We start from the raw sequence: 16678 nt of genomic DNA, 5'->3' as shown, positions 1-16678 counted from the left end.
TTGAAATATTATCGATTATGTTTGTTAAAAACAACCTGAGGATTGATTATAAAAAAACATTTGACATGTTTCTACGAACATTACGGATACTTTTTGGAATTTTCGTTGCAAGGAACGAGGCTTTGGTTTTCTGACCATAACGCGCAACCCAAATGGCGTTTTTTTGTTATAAAAGTAATATTTATCGAACAAAAAGAACATTTATTGTGTAACTGGCAGTCTCGTGAGTGCAAACATCCGAAGATTATCAAAGGTAAGCGATTAATTTTATTGCTTTTCTGACTTACATGACCATGCTAATTTGGGGCTAGCTGTTCTAGCATTGATTGATACACTCACAAAAGCTTGGATTTCTTTCGCTGTAAAGCATATTTTCAAAATCTGACACGATAGGTGGATTAACAACAAGCTAAGCTGATTTTTGGTATATTTCACTTGTGATTGCATGATTATAAATATTTTTAGTAATATTTTGCGCCCTGCAATTCAGCGGTTGTTTAGGAAAATGATCCCGCTAAAGGGATCCGTAGCGCAGAGAAGTTAACCAGGTAGGCCAGTTGAGAACAAGTTCTCATTTACAACTGCGACCTGGCCAAGATAAAGCAAAGCAGTGCGACAACAACAGAGTTACACATAAACAAATGTACAGTCAATAACATAAAATAAAACATCTATGTACAGTGTGTGCAAATGTAGGGAGGTAGGCAATAAATAGCACCTAGAGGTGAAAATAAGGACAATTTAGCATTAATACTGGAGTGATAGATGTGCAGATGATGATGAGCAAGTAGAGATACTGTGGTGCAAAAGAGCAAGAGGGTAAGTAATGATATGGGGATGAGGTAGTCGGGTGTGCTATTTACAGATTGGCTGTGTACAGTGTAGAGGTCAACCGATTATGATTTTTCAACGCCGATACCGATTATTGGAGGACAAAAAAAGCAGATACCGATTTAATTGGCCGATTTTAATAAAAAATAAAAAAATGTATTTATATATATATATATATATATATATATATATATATCATACACACACACACACACACATTTTTGTAATAATGACAATTGCAACAATACTGAATGAACAATGAACACTTTTATTTTAACTTAATATAATACATAAATAAAATCAATTTAGTCTCAAATAACATGAACATATGTTAAAACAAACCACCAGCTTTCATGGGTCTTCAATATTCCCAGTGAAGAAGTTTTAGGTTGTAGTGCAGAAAGCAGAGCTTGTCTGTCTGCTCCTCCGTGAAACACAGACCTTATTTGAAGTAGATCAAGACATTCTCGGGCAGCGATCGGTTGAAGAGCATGCACTTAGTTTTACTAGCATTTAAAAGCAGTTGGAGGCCACGGAAGGAGTGTTGTATGGCGTTGAAGCTCGTTTGGAGGTTTGTGTCTAAGTGTCCAAAAAAGGGCCAGATGTATACAGAATGGTGTCATCTGCGTAGAGGTGGATCAGAGAATCACCAGCAGCAAGAGCGACATCATTGATATATACAGAGAAAAGAGTCGGCCCGAGAATTGAACCCTGTGGCACCCCCATAGAATGCCAGAGGTCCGGACAACAGGCCCTCTGATTTGATACACTGAACTCTGTCTGAGAAGTAGTTGGTGAACCAGGCGAGGCAGTCATTTGAGAAGCCAAGGCTATTGAGTCTGACGATAAGAATGCAGTGATTGACAGAGTCGAAAGCCTTGGCCAGGTCGATGAAGACTGCTGCACAGTACTGTCTTTTATCGATGGTGGTTATGATATCGTTTAGGACCTTGTGCCTAGCTGAGGTGCACGCATCGGAAACCAGATTGCATGGTGGAGAAGGTACGGTGGGATTCGAAATGGTCGGTGATCTGTTAATTAACTTGGCTTTCAAAGATTTTAGAAAGGCAGGGCAGGATGGATATAGGTCTATAACAGTTTGGGTCTACAGTTGTGGCCAAAAGTTTTAAGAATGACACAAATATTAATTTTCACAAAGTGCTGCCTCAGTTTGTATGATGGCAATTTGCATATACTCCAGACTGTTATGAAGAGTGATCAGATCCTGTGTGGCTCAGTAGGTAGAGGTCCCGTGTGGCTCAGTAGGTCCCGTGTGGCTCAGTTGGTAGAGCATGGCACTTGCAACGCCAGGGTTGTGGGTTCGATTCCCACGGGGGACCAGTACAAAAAAAGTATGAATGTATGTACTTGTAAGTCGCTCTGGATAAGAGCGTCTGCTAAATGACTTAAATGTAAATGTAAATGTAATCAGATGAATTGCAATTAATTGCAAAGTCCCTCTTTGCCTTGAAAATGAACTGAATCCCTCAAAAACATTTCCACTGCATTTCAGCCTTGCCACAAAAGGACCAGCTGACATCATGTCAGTGATTCTCTCGTTAACACAGGTGTGAGTGTTGACGAGGAGGCTGGAGATCACTCTGTTATGCTGATTGAGTTCGAATAACAGACTGGAAGCTTCGAAAGCTTCCTCTGTCATCCATGGTTACCTGCAAGGAAACACATGCCATCATCATTGCTTTGCACAAAAAGGGCTTCACAGGCAAGGATATTGCTGTCAGTAAGATTGCACCTAAATCAACCATTTATCAGATCATCAAGAACTTCAAGAAGAGCGGTTCAATTGTTGTGAAGAAGGCTTCAGGGCGCCCAAGAAAGTCCAGCAAGCGCCAGGACCGTCTCCTAAAGTTGATTCAGCTGCGGGATCGGGGCACCACCAGTACAGAGCTTGCTCAGGAATGGAAGCAGGTAGGTGCGAGTGCATCTGCACACACAGCAAGGCGAAGATTTTTGGAGGATGGCCTGGTGTCAAGAAGGGCAGCAAAGAAGCCACTTCTCTCCAGGAAAAACATCAGGGCCAGACTGATATTCTGCAAAAGCTACAGGGATTGGACTGCTGAGAACTGGGGTAAAGAAGTTTTCTCGGATGAATCCCCTTTCCGATTGTTTGGGGCTTCCGGAAAAAAGCTTGTCCGGAGAAGACAAGGTGAGCGCTACCATCAGTCCTGTGTCATGCCAACAGTAAAGCATCCTGAGACCATTCATGTGTGGGATTGCTGACGAACAATGCCTTTTCCAGCATGATGGAGCACCTTGCCATAAGGCAAAAGTGATAACTAAGTGGCTCGGAGAACAAAACATCGATGTTTTGGGTCCATGGCCAGGAAACTCCCCAGACCTTAATCCCATTGAGAATTCATGGTCAATCCTCAAGAGGCGGGTGGACAAACAAAAACCCACATTCTGACGAACTCCAAGCATTGATTACGCAAGAATGGGCTGCCATCAGTCAAGATGTGTCCCAGAAATTAATTGACAGCATGCCAGGGCGGAAAAAAGAAGGGTCAACGCTGCAAATATTGACTCTTTGCATCAACTTCATGTAATTGTCACTAAAAGCCTTTGACACTTATGAAATGCTTGTAATGATACTTCAGTATTCCATAGTAACAGCAAACTTTGTGGAAAATAATATTTGTGTCATTCTCAAAACTTTTGGCCACGACTGTAGAGTGTCTCCCCCTTTTGAAGAGGGGGATGACCGTGGCAGCTTTCCAATCTTTGGGGATCTCAGACGATACGAAAGAGAGGTACAGCAATTCTCTCCTATTCCATCTAGACCTATAGCCTAATTTCATAGACACGCCAAATGTTTATCACCTGGAGAATGCTCAATGCAGTCCAAATTGCCCCCCCCTCTTCATTATGAGGCTTCACCAAGAATGATCTATTAAAATGATAAGATAGTCGAGTGACCACACTAGCAATAGAAATACAAGTCCTCAAAGATGGAAGGCAGGCGGGAGGATCAGGTGGAACCATTCTAGCCAATGAGAGGGCAGATACATGTGTGAACAACAGGCACAACTCTGAAATTAAGTCATTTTTCTTTGTTGCTGAAATGCCACGTGTCTAACTTAGATCAGTGCATTCATAACAACCTAACCATTTTGTGTGTGTTTGTGAGTTAGTTATGTTCTTATTTTGCTGAGTAAATAACACTAGAGAAGCTTAACCAAGTTTATTTCTTCCCAAAGGGTCGTTACAGCTGCAATTCAGACAAAGAAATGGCTTCCCCCGTGGTGGTATTCATACCCCACTTTGAGTGGAGTCTCCTCCTTCTCTCTCAACATTGCATCATTCTTGCTAAGTGGGGAACTAAGTGATATTAGCCTTCAACGGTTTCTCCCCTTATCAGTACTGTCACATGCAATTGTTTTCCCTGCACTCCGCCACTCCGAAGCTTCTTCATGGCACCCCTCATGTCTCTAATGTTATTAATGTTCCTATACTTCTGAGTATAGCAATGTTCCAAGTTTACCCCAGAATCCAACAATATATACACAGTACCAGTCAAAAGTGTGGACACCTACTCATTCCAGGGTTTTTCTTTATTTTTACTATTTTCTACATTTGTAGAATAATAGTGAAGACATCAAAACTATGAAATAACACATGGAATCATGTAGTAACCAAAGAAGTTATAAACAAATCAAAATATATTTGAGAGTCTTCAAAGTATCCACCCTTTGCCTTGATGACAGCTTTGCACACTCTTGGCATGTACAAATTACCTCGTCTAACATGTACCCCCACGCATTGCCTCGGTACCGATACCCCCTGTATATAGACTCATTATTGGTATTTTATTGTAACTTTTTATTTATTTTTACTTTGGTTTATTTTGTAAAACTCTATTTTCTTAACTGCATTGTTGGTTAAGGGCTTGTAAGTAAGCATTTCACAGTAAGGTCAACACCTGTTGTATTCGGCGCATGTGACAAATAACATTTGCTTTGATACTCTGCTCTCCTCCTCCCTACTTTTTGAAGAGGGGGGAACCCCTTGTGACTTTTTGAAACCAGACTTGTTTCACCTTTGTTCGCATTCCATTCTTTGCTGGGTCCAGTGGCAAACCGTGACTATTGCACCTAGGCCTTTAGTGGGGGGGGGAAAATCTTCCAAAACTTCAACCTGAAAAATAACAAACATCACGTAAAGGTAGACTCAGCGTGAAGCGAACCCATGCATGTGTGCAGATACTGTGTGAGAGCGAAGTCTTGCATCTCGCTCATTTCAATGTCTATGGTGCTACTTGTGGCAATGTAATTTTGCTGAGTCTATCTTTAATGCACAAGACATATCTAGCTTTAATGTAGGAGTAGCAATGCTTTTTGATGAAATCATGAATTAATCAAACAGGCCTCGCATCAGGCTGTCACTCACAAGCCCAGCATGGAATCATGCCATAAGCAACAACTGCTTAAACAACCTGTGGTAGCCTGTCACTGTCACCAATAGCAATGACAACAACAGTGACACATCAAAGGTGACAGGCTCGTGGTGCTGAAAGGACACCGACCGTGATCTGCGCACTCTGTGTAGGATAACTATTTTTGTAAAACACATAGAGAGCAGTCAAACACAGCATACTGATAAAAGCCACCCATTTAAAATAAGCCAGTAGGCCCCCAATAACAAAAACATAAAAAATGTAAGCATTTCCAAATCGAAATGTACAACTATTACTTCCCATTGCAAACATATTTTGAACACGTTCCGTACACAAATGTTTCACACGCGTTATTTTCAAAGAGATAGCTAACAGCTGCAAAAACAGTGGGCTGCAAATCACCAAATCATGATAATTTGATACTTGTTGAAAGTTAATCTTGAAGGGTGTTAACAAATTAGCAAAAGCATCCTCTTTGATAACACTTGTGGCTGCAGCTGCTATACACTACAACAAAAGGTAGCTAGAGACCAGGATTATTCAGTATTTTCTTGCCCAGGGACGGTGTAAATGAGATATCTATTTAATCCATTTTAAATTCAGGCTGTAACTCCACAAAATGTGGAAAGAGTCAGGGAGTGTGAATACTTTCTGAAGATACTGTTTTTAGTAAACATATTAACATGCACCATTAAATGAATGTATTCAATGAAACAGGCCCCTATGTTGGAAAACAGGAAACAACTACTGCATGTGTAAATTGCTTTGGAATAATGTTGCTCTTGACTCGGTTTCAATTGAAAAGTGTAATTTGCCTACCCTAGGTGTTTCCACATACTCACTTCCTCCATATTAATACTGTTCTTCAATCTCTTATCATCTGTCTAGGTCAACATAGTCTTTTTGTCTTTAGGTTTTGTGCGTATGCTGTACTATACTGTAAAACAGGTTTTTATCCTGTCGTGTGTGTGTGTGGGTGTGTGTGTGGACCTGACATGGTCATAATTTAATCATGAATTCACAGGTGGGTTCCTCATTAACGGGTGGCACCTGCGAGCATTTGTTATTGTGCTGTTAAGCTCTGCTCTTCAGAGTATTCAAGGCAAACAGACTCATTAGAGGTGTATTCACTAGGAACAAAATGGAAGCAAATGGAACGAAACTGGGAGGGACCTAGCTGAATTTGTCCAATAGAAACCGTAGTTTCCGCTGCAAACTGTTTTCCTTCTGTGCAAAATGTGTTGCTACAGTACGCAACTAATGAGTACACTCCATGTCTCATCCTGACCAGGTGACAGTATTCATGTACAAATGTGTTGTGGTAATTATTTGCCTGATAGGCTTTATTACAGGCTTATCACTGCTGATGCATAGCTTTGTTCTGTGTTGATCACTGGTACTTGGTTGAGAACCTAATCGGTTTACATAGATGGGTTAGCTGACAACCTCACAATGTTCATGCTTCAGTGGTGCAGAAGCCCGTGAGATGTTGTGATTCTGGATAGCCAGTTAGCTACCAACAATGACAAGAAACTGCCATGTGGGGAATCGTAAGTGACTCTTTCAACTAGTTTCATTTTGTTCTTTATACCATGTCTGGTTTTGAGGTGTTTTGACGAATTTCATGTCAATGAAATGCTTATGCTAATATGGCAAAAATTATCTAGCTAGCTAACCAACAACTGTAACAATGTATTTCAGACAACAAGTGCTCATTGTGCAAATGTATTTGTTTTCAATAAATATTGGAGATGAAATATACACTGAACAAAAATATAAACGCAACATGCAATAATTTCAAAGATTTTACTGAGTTACAGTTCATATAAGGAAATCAGTCAATTTAAATAAATTCAGTAGGCCGTAATCTATGGATTTCACATGACTGGGAATACAGATACGCATCTGTTGGTCTGAGATACCTTTTTAAAAAAAGTAGGCGCATGGATCAGAAAACCATTCAGTATCTAGTGTGACCACCATTTGCCTCATGCAGCGCAACACATCTCCTTCACATAGAGTTGATCAGGCTGTTGATAGTGTCCTGTGGAATGTTGTCTCACTCCTCTTCATTGTCTGTGTGAAGTTGCTGGATATTGGCGGGAACTGGAACGCGCTGTTGTACATGTCGATCCAGAGCATCCCACATCATCAATGGGTGACATGTCTGGTGAGTATGCAGGCCATGGAAGAACTGGGACATTTTCAGCTTCCAGGAATTGTTTACCGATCCTTGCGACATGGGGCTGTGCATTATCATGCTGAAACATGAGGTGATAGCGGCAGACGAATGGCACGACAATGGGCCTCAGGATCTCGTCACGGTATTTTTCTGCATTCAAATAGCTATCAATGAAATGCAATTGTGTTCATTGTTCGTAGCCTATGCCTGCCCATACCATAACTCCACCTCCACCATGGGGCACTCTGTTCCCAACGTTGACATTAGCAAACCACGACGACCTACCATCTGCCCGGTACAGTTGAAACTGGGATTCATTTGTGAAGAGCACACTTCTCCAGCGTGCCATGCAAGTGGCCATCGAAGGTGAGCATTTGTCTACTGAAGTCGTTTACGATGCCGATCTGCTGTCAGGTCAAGACCCTGGTGAGGACGACGAGCATGCAGATGAGCTTCCCAGAGACTGTTTCTGACAGTTTGTGCAGATATTCTTTGGTTGTGCAAACCCACAGTTTCATCAAGACGATCCCGCAGGCGAAGAAGCCTGCGGGAGATCCTGGGCTGGCGTGGTTACACATGGTGTGCGGTTGTGAGGCTAGTTGGACATACTGCCAAATTCTCTAAAATGACGTTGGTAGAGAAATGAACATTCCATTCTCTGGCAACAGCTCTGGTGGACATTCCTGCAGTCAGCATGCCAATTGCACGCTTCCTCAACTTGAGACATCTGTGGCATTTTAGAGTGACCTTTTATTGTCCACAGCACAAGGTGCACCTGTGTCATGATCATGCTGTTTTATCAGCTTCTTGATATGCCAAACCTGTCAGGTGGATGGATTGTCTTGGAAAAGGAGAAATGCTCATTAACAGGGATGTAAAGAAATTCAAGAGATCTACGCTTTTTGTGCATATGGAACATTTCTGGAATCTTTTATTTCAGCTCGTGAAACATGGGACCAAAATCTTCCATGTTGCCTTTTTTATATTATTATTCAGTGTAATTTACATGTTGTCAACAATCTAGGCCAACCCTGTGTGTTTCCCCATAGTTCCACACGTGTTAGGTTGGTTGTTAGGAAACAAAACCATCTATACCATCTACTATTTGGGATTTTAGTCCTTGGCTTTCACCAAGGGATAGCAGCTGAATTTTCCATATAGCGTCAAGCCATACATTTATCTCCATGTGCCAATGAGTTGGCTATGATTAGTGATTGGGGGGAAAATCGATAGTTACATATCGGAATATTATTTTTTACATTGTATTGTTTTCACAATCGCAATATTATTTTTGCTCTAGTTGGCTGTATCTGCACCAAGACTCCAGTATTTTTCCTTCATAGCTCGTTCTACATCTTTTTATAGGGAGCCAATTTGTTTTCAGCACTTATAACCATGTCTGAACATAACTCGTTTTCTCATGCCTCTCTTGTCCCTTTGCAGCAGACATGTTTGAGCAATTTGTTTGGAACATCGAATTGCAATAAAATCACAGTATCGAATCGCAATACATAGAATTGTGAGAATCGCAATACACACCGTATCGGCACCTAAGTATCGTCATGATATCGTATCGTAAGGTCCTTGGCAATTCCCAGCCCTAGCTAAGATGTGACCATCCAGCCGCTAATTGCTCTTTCAAGTTAAGCTACTACTGAAAGAAAAAATACTGTAGCAGAGACTGTTTTATAGATTCTGTCTCACGTCTACCATCGCTGGGGGAAATATGTTTATAGATCGTATTTGGGTGAAGGGAAGTTGTAGGCTATTCAATACATTTGACAGTCAGATTTGCATGAAACCAAACAAACAGGGTCAAGGGTTGGTATTTTCCTCGAATCTTATCTCTTTAGTGGTGAGTTCTGAGCCTGTTTATCTGCCAAGATTGAAGGTGTGATATTCCTCTGTGACATCAGCAAATACTCTTTCCCAGAGGCCAGCTTGTTACCTCTGCTATCTGTAATCAGACACCATGACACAACACACAGATTCGTGACTTGCTTTTCCGAACCCACTGTCTTCAACTATTAAGCCTGGCAGATTGATTAAAGCACTGACGGTTCCTCCATCACTGCTTTCTGATCTCATTAGGCCATTACATCATTCATTATCTCATGTGGAAATTTCAAAAGGTTGAAGATGAACACTTCAATGTCAGTGTCCAGAGATGTTTTTTTCCTGGTACTGAGGAAGGTTGAACTGAAGTCAAGGAGAGAGAGAAATCACATGGAAAAGACCCCTGTTGATAGGGCTGGAAGCTGTTAAAAAACAGTGGAAAATTGGCCAATTCAACTGTCGCAAGCTGTGCTTGTGGAAGATGGTTAGTTAATACCACAACAGAGAAATGCTAACTAACACTAAAAGTATTGCTCCAATGAACTGTTCTAAATTTGATGCTGGCTTCTAACTTGAGGAAAAAGCTTTTACTAACTAAAACTACTCTAGTCTTTTGGCAAACTGACCTTAGACTGGCAAATTGTACCTCTAAAAGGTCACTGTACTCTCAGTTATCTTAGTGGATTCATTACTTCCTACAGAAAGCCAAAAGACACGTGCATTGTTTTCAGAATCCTGTAATTGACCTTAATTGCTAATTTCCCCTCAGAAACAGGATAAATGCAATCATACAGCAGATCGATTGCTCTGCAGTGGATGCAGATATGATTTGATTGCTTATTCTCATTTGTATTGAAAACCTCAGATTATTTGACTGTATATGGGTTGTCATCTATCTTGTTTGAGTTTGTCATGAAAGAAGGAAGCTTACATATTTTAACAACTTACTATTTTGCAGCCAAGATGGAAACCTGTCCAGTGTTCCCTTTCCTACAAAGTAGGCTATTTTATTTCCTAGAAGACTAAAAAGCTATACCCCTATCAGGCCCGTATAGTATGAATTGTAGAAACTTTCATATATCCTCTTCTTTGAAGGCTTGGTCTTTTCATGTATTCTATTGTGAAATTCTGACAATTGAGGGTTTGCTGAAAGATTACAGAGAGACCTTATTGCACGTCTTAGTCACTGTTCCCATACATCTTGCTTGTAGACTAGCCTACATGCCTGAGACTAACTCAATGACTTTCCTGGCTACTGAATGCTATGTAGAACTTAGATCATGAGGCTACAGTACCAATATTTCAAATGTTAATCTAATTTTGATTGATCAACTGCACATACTGTACAGAAACAATAGAAACAGTTCATGCAGGTTACTGCAAACATTTTTGAATGTTAATTTAGCGTAATATTGAATGAGGTACATTGGAATTAATGTAGGAGGCGCTAATGATGTGAGCCTCAACCACTTGTCAAATAAGTGACAGTGTGGTTGATTCATCGACGTGTGAAAATGCTGTCAGTGTCAGAGTTTCCAACAAGTATGTCTAAAAGTTTGTTTTAAGAGGTGTCCTGACCATACAGCATTTAAAGAATCTGGACGTACTGTAGGCCAAAATATTTAGCCAACAGTATTGTAAACCTCTCAGTAAAGTGAAACCTGCATTGCTGATGCTAAGAATGTAATCTCTAAACTCCTACTCATTCCCAGCATCTCCTCTGCCAATCAAGTTGTCCAAAAATGTAACCGATCCCCAACATAGGCCGCTTTAGCTGGTTGCTCTAGCTCCACAGTACTGGAGAACCTTCACGTAAAAAAATCCTGAACAAAGAGACTTTGTCTCTGCTTCTATAAGTAGCTTCTGTGTTCTATGAGACTGCAGGTGTTGTCTAAAGCCTTCAAGGCAGTTTCACACACAGGCCTACTACTACAAACGAGTAGGCCTATACCAAAATAGAATTGGGAAAACAGTCTATTATAGTAATATGAAAATATTCCGACACATCAGAACACTCAACCTCATGAAAGGCCTCAGGAAGCCTAGTTCATGTTTGCTATAACAAGTATTATGTGTGTGTGTGTGTGTGTGTGTGTGTGTGTGTGTGTGTGTGTGTGTGTGTGTCTGAACTTTCTCTACCCAACAGTGTTAAACTGCAGCTGCTTGCTGTTAATTTTCACCCTGGTATCGCCAACTTGCCAAGCATGGGTAAAATGCATTCTATACGGCTTTGTGGGGCAGGTAGTAGGCTAGGTGATACAGGTGAGAGAATAGTGTGTTTATTCACCATTGTTCTCAGAAGGTAACGTTCTGTAATGGAAGATTACTGTTTCAAATAAAGCATTGTCCCAGAAAAGCGAAAACACCCAGAGGGAAGGAGGAGGGGAAAGCAAACAAAAGGTTGGCCTGAATATGTTTCCATGACTGGAATGTCATTTTGACATACTTGTAATGTTGGTTGTGGTGGCTTATGTTGATTCAACATGTTCAAACAAATATACTTTAGGCATAGACAGAGGAAACATGGTACGCTCACTGTTGAAATGTGCTCTATATGCAAACAGACTGTCTATATAATGTATCTATATGGCACAAATAAGCCTAGCTTATTGGTTCAAGTTTAGTTACCTGAGTAACATTTTAAATTCCTTCCTTTGTGTATTTGAGTTGTGGGGATAAATCTGTGTGGCCTAGGTGAGACGTTAAAACAATTAGTTCTATAACAGGAGCTGACCCGTTTTCAAATCCCCATGAGCCCTCCCCAGTGTGTTTTCTACTATGTGTATCCAGCTCCCTGCGCTGTGTTTACTGTGCACTTTTTCTGATTCTGGATGCCTGTGTTTCCACCACTTGACAGTGTGGCCTTTCAACAACAAAAAATGAAATTTTCCAATGATATCCATTGTGCTTAAAGGATGAATAAGGTAAATGGATGGAGATCAGATCTTTTTTTGTTTTGCGGACACACGCTAGCCCAGAATGGGTGGGGTTCAGGGACTCCGTTCAAGCCAGAGAGCGATAGATAAAGAGACCAAGAGGGAAGGAGGAGGAGTCTGAGAAAGAGAGAGCCTTGTTCAGAGGAACCTCTGCAGAGCTGTTCTTTCTCTCTCAGAGCCACATGTGCCTTGTAATTAGAGCAGGTGAAGAATGAAGAGGAGGCACAGGGGAGATAGGGGTAAGTCCTATGGCACAGGTGTTTATGCTTACATAATTATTTATATCTCCGACCGGGAGCTTTGGAACCTGGAGGAATGAATGTAACTCTAAAACATTCCAACCAATGTTATTATAGTTTATAGATTTTTCCTTGAAATTCAGTTTAGTTTTAGTTAGGTTTAAGATCTGATTTACTCGTTTTTTGTGTTAGGGACCGAAAGTAGCCTGTGTGTGAAATGTTAGAAGACATTTGTGTTTAGATTTTTGGGGATGTAAGTTTTTGCCACTGTGGGGCAGTAATACACAAGTTGATGGGTCAGGTCAGAGGTTAGGTTATTTTTCAAGGGGGGCTGAACGCACCGATTCCACGTGTTTTTCTGCTTCTCATGAAGAAAAATTATATTTGGGTCTTGGAGGTGTGGTTTGATGTGGGTGTGTTATGTTCGCTATATATCGTACCCTGGCAATTAATGTTTGTCCCTCCTTGAGTCACCACATCCACAACATAGCCAATACCACTTCCTCAAAATAGTCAGAATTAATCTAAGATAAACCAATAAATCTGTAATTTATTTTGATGTTTTGCATTGGACTTGTTAGTCGCACAATTTTACATCTAGCTAAGGTGTTTGGTGCAGTATTTCTGAAGTAAAAAGACGTGCATGGTTAACCTAGTCAGTGCACTGCAGACAGTATTGAGTCCGCTTCTGCTGTCTGTGCTTAGAACTGATTTCTGAGAACATGTCATCAACTTTATCAGCAAGCTGTCGACCTATTGTAAATAAAGCACAAGCAACACGCTGTTTCAGTGCCCAAAATCACTAGCTAGCTAGCTAAGTTCCATCTATGTTTGTCAATGAAACTACCTAGTAGTTGCTAGCAGGCACATTGAGCAGGTCGATCAATATATAATATATGTCTATGCGACAATGAGAGAGAATGAGGAAGTGGATAGAATGATATGATTATCAGTCAAATTAACAAATGTATAAAATATTGATTACTATGTACGGTGCCTTCAAAGTATTCATACCCCTAGACTTATTCCACATTTTGTTGTTACATCCTGGAACCAAACATCTAAAATTTAGACTTGTCAGACCAAAAGACATCTTTCCACCGGTCTAATGTCCATTGCTTGTGTTTCTTGGCCCAAGCAAGTCTCTTCTTATTATTGTTGTCCTTTAGTAGTGGTTTCTTTGCAGTAATTTGACCATGAAGGCCTGATTCACACAGTCTCCTCTGAACAGTTTATTTATTTATATGAAGCATTTATTTGGACTGCAATTTCTGAGGCTGGTAACTCTAATGCAGCAGAGGTAACTCTGGGTCTTCCTTTCCTGTGGCGGTCCTCTTGAGAGCCAGTTGCATCATAGCGTTTGGTTTTTGCGACTGCACTTGAAGAAACTTTAAAAGTTCTTGGCATTTTTCGGATTGACTGACCTTCATGTCTTAAAGTAATGATGGACTGTCATTTTCGTTTTGCTTATTTGAGCTGTTCTTGCCATAATATGGACTTGATATTTTACCAAATAGGGTTGTCTTTTGTATACCACCCCTACCTTGTCACAACACAACTGATTTGCTCAAACGCATTAAGAAGGAAAGATATTCCACAAATTAACTTTTAACAAGGCACACCTTTTCTTTGAAATGCATTCCAGGTGACTACCTCATGACGCTGACATACCTTTGACTGGTTGTGTGTGTGTGTGCTTTTTTTTGTACAGTGTACTGTTAATTTGTCAAAGATAAGTCTCTGTGTAGTTTTAGTTTTTCAAACGGGTTTGTGAATAGTTTTATTTCAGTTTACGAACGTCTTTCATTAGTAGTTTCAGTTTACTATAACCTTGCTTCCAACAACATGTTTGTCAGTGAGACTGTCTCGTTTCTTTGTCAACCAGAGTCTGAGGAAAGTTTATATTGACAACAATCTGTAGCTCTATATTTTTGCTGTGTCTATTTGGCCTGAATTGGTTAGTCTCTTCCCTGAAACATACGCTTTAGCATTGTGAATGAGTCACTCTGCTACTGGCGCCCTGAAAGGTTAAACTCTGGTCACAGACACAGCCTTTTGCTTTTCTGCCTCGTTAGTTACTCAGGGGTGTAAAGAACTTACGTAAAAATACTTGAAAGTACTTCTTAAGTCGTTTTTTGGGGTATCTGTACTTTACTATTTATATTTTTGACAACTTTTACTTCACTACATTCCTAAAGACAATGATGTACTTTTTGCTCCATACATTTTCCCTGACACCCAAAAGTACTTGTTACATTTTGAATGCTTAGCTGGACATGAAAATCGTCCAAGAAAACATCCCGTGTCGTTCCCTACTGCCTATGATCTGTCAGACTCCCTAAACACAAATGCTTCGTTTGTAAATTATGTGTTGGAGTGTGCCCCTGGCTATCCGTAAATAAAATAAAATGCAAAATTGTGCTGTCTGGCTTGTGTTAATATAAGCAATTTTGAAATATTTTATACTTAAGTATATTTAAAACCAAATACTTTTAGACTTTTACTCGGGTAGTATTTTACTGGGTGACTTTCACTTTTACTTGAGTAATTTTCTGTTAAGGTATCTTTACTTTCACTCAAGTATGACAATTGGGTACTTTTTCCACCATTGTCGTTACTCTTCCATTCCACGGCCAAACCTCGAAGGGAAGAATTTAAAGCATGAAGCAGTATGGTTGGACTATGTATCATTGATGCGTTTCCACTTGTCCTTGTTTCATTTTGTGATCCAAGTATTTTTTTCCACCATCAGAAATGTCCGTGTTCTGTCATGTAGTTTGGTTTCTGGCCACTAGTTTTATTTATGAGGGGCTGTAGGCCTAAAAACATCCTTGATTTTAGATTTTAAAAAGCTCACGTTATTTCCATATATATAATGTATCTAGGGCCGGGACAATACCAGCATCACGATACTTGTTAGTATTGTGGCAAGGAAACAAAACATGAAGCCCTGAAGTTGGAAACCAAATATATTGTCATCCAGAGTCATATTTATTTATTTTCCATGCTATAGCACACACCATTTTACATACAGCATGTTTTTAAAGGACCAAAGAGTTTCGTCTGCTTCGTGTTTTCATGGAAAAAATATACTAGAATCGTCACAACCCTAGTTGTATCTGCCATGACTTTTCATTATTGTCTGTAAGCGTGCACACAAAGCTGTGTCAGATGGTTGAGTAAGAATATACATGATTCTTCTAACACAGTTTGGTGTTCACTGTTTGTATGAGTCGGGCAGCAGGTGCTGTTATTTAGGCTGTTGCGTCACTGTGAATGCCGAGTATCAGCTACAACCCTATTAAGTAAACAGATTTACACAGCCCTATGAGCAGTTCAGTTACTTTGTGCTACATATTTTTTACAATTTAGTAATTTAGCAGACACTCTTATCCAGAGCGACTTACTGTAGTGAGTGCATACATTTTCCTCAGTGGGAATCAAACTCGCAACCCTGGCAGTGCAAGCGCCCTGCTATAATACCAACAGAGCTACACGGGACTATTAGATTGCTGATGTTTTGCAAGCTGTTGGAGTGATGAAATTACGGTTTCCTTTATGCCTCTCCTGCAGCTATGTATAACTGTAGACATGGCATATCAACTCGCCATTGGAATTACAGTGGCATGAAGTACTCCTGAATCTTCAAAGTCAACTGTCGAGTTATTTTCCAACTCATTGTTCACTACACAATGTGTTGTTTTTAAGATTTCTGTGTTCATTGCTCCTGTGATACTTCCGTTAGGAAGTTGGTTGAACAGCAGTAAACTGACCACCACTACCTGTAAACATACTCTCTCTCCGTAGACAGTAAATTGCAAAATAAACTTTGTCCAGTTGGTCAATGCAGTGCTTGTGTAAACATTGTGGGAAGTTGTCTGTGTATTCACTCATCATGACGATGCTAGGCCTTGCCTTATAACAGGTAGGTAGCCTAGTGGTTAGAGCGTTGGACTTGTAACCGAAAGGTTGCAAGATCAAATCCCTGAGCTGACAAGGTAAAAATCTGTCGCTCTGCCCCTGAACAAGGCAGTTAACCCACTGTTCCTAGGCTGTCATTGAAAATAAGAATTTGTTCTTAACTGACTTGCCTAGTTAAATAAAGGTTCAAAAAAATACTCATAAAGCACACAATGCTTTATTTGTCTCTCATTACGGAACGTTACCTTCCGAGAACAATGGTGAATAAAATGCGTGAACACCATTCTCTCACCTGTATCACTTGGTCTACTACCTGGCC

General features: G+C 40.3%; 1 protein-coding gene across 2 annotated transcripts in view; it reads left to right on the top strand.

Moving 5' to 3' along the window:
* Positions 1-16678, top strand: part of LOC120017652 (phosphatidylcholine:ceramide cholinephosphotransferase 1-like) — a 44879-nt gene that overhangs the window by 13881 nt on the left and 14320 nt on the right. The window contains exon 1 of one of the 2 annotated variants that reach the window (XM_038960563.1): positions 11396-12438. The exons of the other annotated variant lie outside the window; for it this stretch is intronic. The gene's annotated coding sequence lies outside the window, so the exon portion shown is untranslated. Of the gene's footprint in view, positions 1-11395; positions 12439-16678 lie in introns of those variants that run through there. 2 annotated transcript variants of the gene reach the window in all.

Source organism: Salvelinus namaycush, chromosome 22 (assembly GCF_016432855.1).
Source record: "Salvelinus namaycush isolate Seneca chromosome 22, SaNama_1.0, whole genome shotgun sequence".
Lineage (NCBI taxonomy): Eukaryota > Metazoa > Chordata > Actinopteri > Salmoniformes > Salmonidae > Salvelinus > Salvelinus namaycush.
This window is presented reverse-complemented; position numbering and strand designations above follow the sequence as displayed.